Source organism: Danio rerio, chromosome 3 (assembly GCF_052040795.2).
Source record: "Danio rerio strain M-AB ecotype USA chromosome 3, GRCz13ab, whole genome shotgun sequence".
NCBI classification, from domain to species: domain Eukaryota; kingdom Metazoa; phylum Chordata; class Actinopteri; order Cypriniformes; family Danionidae; genus Danio; species Danio rerio.
In genome coordinates this window covers 33,013,932-33,021,506 of record NC_141023.1, presented here as the reverse complement: position 1 = coordinate 33,021,506, position 7,575 = coordinate 33,013,932, and the positions used below count along the sequence as shown (strand labels likewise).

The following is a 7,575-nucleotide window of genomic DNA, read 5'->3' as shown; positions in this document are numbered from 1 at the left end:
TATCAAAAATTGAGGATACAACAAGGCTGTCTACGGGCCTGAATAACAAATGAATGAACTGATTAACCAACGTTGCAAGGCTACGTCACGAAGTTTGATCAAGACGGCGGATGGATATGATGTTTTGTTGGTAGTGTGAGCTCTAGATCCTGCTCTGCTTCATGATTTTTGAGTGCGAACAGGACTGCTGCAAAAGTGCCTTTTACTAATAAGGGCTACACAAACAGACCTCTATTAAGTGAATCACACGTATTGTTAACTTGAAAGCGCATATAAAATTATTATAAAACTAAAAAGATGAAGGAAATGTTGAAAGTATGTAAAATTAAACATTTATAAAGTGCGGTTGGCTTGCCAACATTACAAATCAGCAACTGCTACAGAAAGTATTGTACTTTCAATCAGATAAAATCTGCAGGATAAGAACTATTTTTTTAGGAATCTCTTTTGGCGGAAGGATACAGTTCTTCAGCGCGACTCACGAACAGGTGTATGACGCAAAACACTCGGGTCTGTGGAACTGTTCACCATCACAAAAATCCGAGTTACAACTACACATCCCATAAAGACATCATATCCGAAAAAACATATGCGTTATTGTACCACGATGTACAACTGTTCAGCAAGGAGATTCAACATGACGTAAGGTAAGAAGATAAAACAGTTTTTGCTTGCTAGCTCGGCGGCTAACCTTATAGTAGCGGCAAGTGCATTGATTAACGTTACTGATGCTTGGATGGCTTTAGCCAGAGACTGTTGAGTGTCACGGGCTAATGACGGCTTTATATTTTAGTGTAGAATTTTTACATCTTGTTTAACGTTAGATGCGTTTTACTCAGTAACGGTATCATGTATGAAAGCGACACACAGATCTGAATGACCTCTCGGCGGCAGTTTAAGCAAATAAAATGATAATGTTATGTTATGTCCGGTTGATGTAATAACGTTAGCAGTTTTCGCACGAAGTAGGATTATACCAAGTAACGTTAATAATCATATATAATTCAAATTTATTTTTGTGCTGGTGTCTTTAACTCGTGTATTGAAGTTTGCTCGACTGACAGCAGCAGTAATTTAGACTCTGCTACTTGAACCGTTCTCTAGTAACGTTACGTGTATGTGACGTTACCTACGCCTGTATTTTGATGTCGCAGTGATGATGAGTTTGTTATTGAGTTTTATTAGATTTAGTATCCCTGAGCCCTTTACTGGTATCGGTCCGTTATTCTGATTCATCGTGAATGGGATGTGTGCGCAAACTCATTGTAGATGCCATATGGTAAATGACTCGTCCTGACATTATTTGCTTATTTAAAGGTCTCCAGCAACTGTAAAACACGGATGTTGCCATCCTGGGCATTTTTTTTCTTTTGTAGATCACAAAAATGGTGGCAGGTAGAACGTTATGCACTGTACGAGTTTAGCCACCATTTCAGTTTGTTGTCTTTTTACCATTACATAAAAGTGAATGGTATCATTGTAAATAGTATCTTGTGTTCCACACAAAAAAGTCACAGAATGACAACTCGTTTTTCAGTCTTTGTGAACTGTGTTTCATTACATTATTTTAAACTTGTACACTTTTCTGAATAATAATTCATCATCATTGACATTTCTTAGGTAATACAGTTGATGGTGCTGTAAGTATTGATTGTCTTAAAGCTGAGCATCAATTTATTGGTTTGGTTTGCTTTGATTTCCTTTTTAGGAATCGAGTACAACATTTGGGTTCCTGATGTAAAAGTCCCTTTCATCATGTTCCAATACCCACACTTCCTGTCTTGAGCATTTTCACTTGCCATCTAATGACAAATTTCCTGTTTGGTCCAAATGTTCAAGTAGAAGTAAAGACCACAAGTGGGTGTAAAACTTTAATTTATCAATGGGTGATACTTGCAGAGTATTTGCAGAGCTTTATCTACACAGTTTCAGTTAGACTCTACACTTCAGTTCAGTAGTTATGGCAATTTAATTGCGATGCTTTTTTGTTAAGAGATTAAACCAGTTCCAAACATTTGACAAAATACCAACCAAAACTGTATATTTGACAAATGAGGTGACGTCAACACTTTTATCTTAGTATTTTTTTCAGCACAGTGAAGTTTCTGGTGAAAAACAACATTATTATTGTTTTGTAGAGAATAGATTTCTTCCTGCAATGTAGAAAACATGGACAGAATCACTAAATTCATTCATTGAGAATAGAATTAACTGAATAGTGAAAAATGTCTCAAACTTTGACTGTTTTGGATAAATAATTAACATTTGTTCCTCTGTGTTTTCATTTTAACGAGAATAAAAAATTTGATAAAAGTCATATTTGTTTTATTGGATATGCTGTTTTAAGTTTATCTAGCATTAAAATTGTCTAAATATATATTAGAGAATTGGAAAAAAACATGTATTTCATAGAGCACTGCCTGTATGTGCAATGCTTCATGGGTTTATTATAATTTTTCATTAAAGCTGTTAAGTACACAGTCTTGTACCATTATCCTTTTTTTCTTATAGTGTAATGCATGTTAGCTTTAAGTCAAAGTTAGTAATGTTGTGACTCACCTCATAGCTGTCTGTATTTATTTCAGTGCTTAACAATCGGAAAGAATTTTTGTTTACATTTGCATGGGGAGAATTAAAAAAACCTGTGCATACTATGTGCACCTTATTAAGATGTTAAACATAGAATATGCTTCTTGTTACAACGGCATATTGTTTTGAACTACTGGAAAAGTGCTGTGTGCTAACAGAGTATTTTTGTGTTTGAAACTGGCACTCCTTTGACATATGCATAGTGTAGCTGTAAGGTTAGTCTGTTTGTTTACTGTGGTTCACGCCTTCTTTAAGCACAGGGCAGGCCAGGAGATCCTGCAGAGATCAATAGGAGCCTGATCACCTCACAGTGCATTATATTTAGAGCTGCGATATAGAAAAAGTAGCCTAATTAAAGCTCAGCCAACCTAACCAGGAAAAATACTCCTGTCTCACATCAGCCCCACCTCCATCTTTCCTTCCTCCAGTTTTTTCCAGTCACAACACACAGTGAGTCATGTAGCACACACTGCCCTCCCATCCCTCCCTCTGTTCCCCCTGTCCTGCTGTCGTCAGAGCTCTGCCACGTGCCTCCTCCTCACTCAGCTCATAGCATGAATGTTCTTCGGTTGGCAGGCCTTTCTTTCAATCACAGTCTCACACACATGTGTAATTTCTTTAACGAGATACTTTTATATATTTTTATGATTTTTCAAATAATTTTTTTCTCTCCAGTATTTTTGTATTTGGTTTTCTTTTTTCATCTTTAATTAATCTATTAATTAACTCTGAATCACACACCACTTCACAGCCATTCAAGAAATTCATTGAAGTTATATTTTAAAAATGAAAAACTTCACTGGATGCTGCATTGGTCGTAATATGATGCTGTACTCTGTTGCATCACTTTTAAAAACACAATTCGACTTATAATAGAGGGAAGATGTTAAAATAAGGAGATTTGTTCCACTTTAATGTAACAGTGAAACTATGCTGCTGATTTATTATTTGCATCCTTTTAATTCAGCTGGAAGGCCATGTCATGCCATATCAGTCTTTAATAGGTCACACGTCTTCACATGATACAAATTCACAGGTCAGAGTTCTCGTATTTGCATATATATGAATGAAAGTCAGTGGAAAGAGAATTTTTATGTGACTGAGTCTTTTTTTTTTTTTTATGTTTCTAGCTGTCCTTGTTTACTTTTTGACTAATATGGCATCTTTAATAATATTTACCATTGTGTGTGCACTACAGTTACTCATATTTGTTTGTGTAAACGCGTGCTTTGTTGCAGGGAAGTTTTCTTTTAAAAACAATAAATTGTCTAATCTCATTTTTTTTGTTTTTCTATTAATAACCATAAACTAATCTTCTCAGATCATTCTATACACCATACATTAATAAATGTATAGGGGCTTTTTATTTTTTAATGCTATAGCTATTTAAACTAACCAAGAATACATTATATGTTATTACACTCACCTGCCAATTTATTAAGTACACTTTACTAGTACCGCATTGGACCCCTTTTGCTTTCAGAACTGCCTTAATCCTTTGTGGCATAGATTCAATGGGGTATTGGAAAATTCCTCAGAGGTTTTGGTCCACATTGACATGATAGCATCACGCAGTTTCTGCAGATTTGTCGGATGCACATCCATGATGTGGATATTTCGTTCCACCACATCCCAAAGGTGCTCTATTGGATTGAGATCTGGTGGCAGTGGAGGCCATTTGAGTACAGCAAACTCCTTGTCATATTCAAGAAACCAGTCTGAGATAATATGCGATGACATGGCGTGTTATCCTGCTGGATGTAGTTATCAGAAGATGGGTACACTAGTCAGGTAGGCTGTGGGATTGACACAATGCTTAATTGGTGCTAATGAGCCCAAATATTCCCAACACCACTGCATCACCACCACCAGCCTGAAACTGTTGATACTGTTGCCCTATTATCAGCCGAACCAGTCTGGCCATTCTCCTCTGGCATAAAGAAGGCATTTGCGCTCACAGAACTGTCACTTACTGGATATTTTCTCTTTTTCGGTACATTCTCTGTACACCCTAGAGATGATTGTGTGTGAAAATCCCAGTGGATCAGCAGTTTCTAAAATACTCAGACCAACAACCATGCCAACCAACTGCAGCCGATCGTCTTGACCATGTCTACATGCCTAAATGCATTGAGTTGCTGCCATGTGATTGGCTGGTAAGAAATGTGCGTTAACAAGCAGTTGGTCAGGTGTACCTAATAAAGTTGCCGGTGAGTGTATATTAAAAAGTTGTTAGTTGCTTGTTTATAATTATTAATAACCTGATAAACAATCTGAGGTGTGTAATTATGTTCAGCCCATAGCTAAAGTAGTTTTCAGTCAGATCTTGACCATTGCAGTTCCATATATCTATATACTCCATTCTAAGTCTTTGACTGAGCATGCAAACATTTTTCTAATGCTGCAATACTTGCAATATAATTACTTTCTTTCACATTTTTTAATGATACATTTTGACATGGGTATAGTAGTAGAATCTTATTATCTTAAAAAAAAAAAAAAGTATTCTTTGGGCTTAATATGTGGGCACAGCTTTACGTGATATGAATTCGCAGGTGAATGAAATGCTAATTTTTTTTGTGACAGCCTTTTTACCCTGGTGTTGTTGTCATGACAACATTGCAGTGATGATTCTACCTGTTTTTAAATGGTCCATTTTATTTTCATTAGCAGCAAAGTAGTCCAGACTCAGAGAATTAGGCTTTTCCCGAAAGTATTGGACTTTGTAACCTGCTGTTACTGGATATTATAAGATATTATAAGTCTTTCTCAGAGTGTCTTCAGGGAGTGCTGACTCTTCTCATTGCTAATGCTGTGACTGTTGCTGTGGGGTCTGTTGCTATAGGGAAGAAACTAGCGCTGGTGTTCACAGAATGAGGAGGAGTGTCATTGTTAGTAAGTGTTTGTTTATGATGGAAACTCGTACAGAGAGCAAGCAGCTGATGGATGACATTATGCAGTGTTATGACCATCTTCCAATTAGGACCAGACACAAAATTAATAAAACCTAATATCTGCTGCTTTTATATGTGCATTTAATTTTATGTATACCAGGGGTGCCCATACTTTTTCTTATACAGGGCCAAAAACCAAACTAGATTGAGCCTAGTGGGCCGAAGGTAAATATAGTCGCCATGGGTACTTCATAATTTATTATTTAATAATATTTAAATTTATTTATTTATTTTTACCTTTTTTAATGAACTTATTACTTTAAAATCAACTAGAAAAGTAATGTTCATAAAGTTTACGGTGGCTTGAGAGCCTAGTTTGAAAGTTTATGTAATTGAAGTAGTTTTAAGAAGTTTGTAACAGTTGGGATAGATAGATAACTACATAAAGATTGCCATGTTTTTAGTGGATTGGCATGTTTCTCGCAAGGCAGTTTAAAGGGGGTTCTGAGTGGGTGCTAGGTGATTGCTAATGTGTTCTGAGTAGTTGCTAACATAAATTAGCATGGTTCTAACGTTAGTATGAATTGGCATGTTGCTAGCATGGAACTACTAGTATAAACTAGTATGTTATTAGCATGAATTTAGTATCAATTAGCATGTTGCTAGTATGTTAGTATGTTGTTAGTATGTTTATAGTATGAATTAGCATGTTCCTAGTATTATAGGTATGTTTGTTAGTACGTTTCTAGTATGAATTATCATGTTCCCAGTATGATTAGTATGTTTGTGAGTATGTTTCTAGTATGGATTAGTATATTGTAAGTATGAATTAATATGTTGTTTGTATGTCCGTTGTAAATTCAGTGGCAGTTTTTTTTACAATGGGAGTCTATGGGGCAGTTGCTGGGGTGCTCTAAATGGTTGCTAGGGTGTGGCTAGTAAGTTGAAAGATTTGCAGATTGCTAGTCAAATGCCAAGTTCAGACTGCATGATTTTCAAAGTAGTCGTGTCACAGGTGTTTTCACACTGCTTGACTACCTGGGCTAGCGTTTCGTCGCTGCTTTGTTTACACTGCAAGATAGATCGGTGACAGGGACTTTCACATTGCATGACTTTACTATAGGAAGAATCGCCTACAACTTCGTCCAAACTACGTCTCACAGCCAAAAACATGTAGTATATCTTTTGTTATTAACTACATAATGAGAAAGAAGCTTTTAATGGGGTAGAAAATTTACATATTTGCTCACCTGGCTTTAAAGGGAATTAGCAATTTCTCCTCAATGTTGATAATAAACTAATTTCTTTCTGTATGACACGTCAAACAAACACAGTTGCTCCTGAGTCCTGTCAAACCTCCACTAGTTTTTCCTCCATTTCGTGGGTCCAAATAAACCGAAAAAGAGCGCTTTTAACTTCTCCCCCAGCCTCCCGCTGGCCTGCAGCAGGTATATACACGCACACACACAAGCGAATGCCGCTCTCTCATTGGCTGTAGGCGATCACTGATGTTATTTTCAGTCAAAACTCAATTCACACGGCATGATTTGAATCGCCGACAGCTCCAGAAATGTAGCATGTCAAATATCTCGCAGTCATCTGCGACTCATCGGCGATTCTCTCAGATCGCGTCTTTTATAGTTCATACTGTGTGATTTTTCACTCACGTGCACGAGCACCAATTTGCCCGTGATTTCAGGCATTTGTCGGCGATTTCTCAAAACCTGTCGGCAAGCTAAAATCGGGGCTAAAATCACGCAGTCTGAACTAGGCATAAGTTAAATGAGCCGGCTGTCGGACAGTCTAGTTGAAAGTTATGAGGTCACAGACACAAAGTTTGGTCCAGTGTTAAGTCAATTGGACTTTTACAAATATTCTGGGTCAGTTTTGGGAAAACCGTAAGTCGTATCAGTTGGAAAAGATATTGCAACTTAATTCGTTACAGTTTGGAGATTTAGAGTTAGTTTGGTGGTTGTAGTATAAACAGTCTAGGAGGATATGTTATGCTTAAAATAATCTGAGAAGAAAAAGAAGAGGGAAGAATAATAAGTTAATGTAGTATAACAGTTTCTCAAACCCCCTATAATAATTT

General features: G+C 36.7%; 1 protein-coding gene across 7 annotated transcripts in view; it reads left to right on the top strand.

Moving 5' to 3' along the window:
• Positions 1 to 497: 497 nt before the first annotated feature.
• The window catches only part of sgsm3 (small G protein signaling modulator 3), a 31,407-nt gene continuing 24,329 nt past the window's right edge, over positions 498 to 7,575 (top strand). For 4 of the 7 annotated variants that reach the window (XR_015479698.1, XR_015479700.1, XR_015479699.1 and 1 more), the window contains exon 1: positions 498 to 647. The gene's annotated coding sequence lies outside the window, so the exon portion shown is untranslated. Of the gene's footprint in view, positions 648 to 1,708; positions 1,858 to 7,575 lie in introns of all 7 variants that reach the window. The other 3 variants (XM_087242429.1, XM_087242431.1, NM_213330.1) reach the window with 2 other exon arrangements.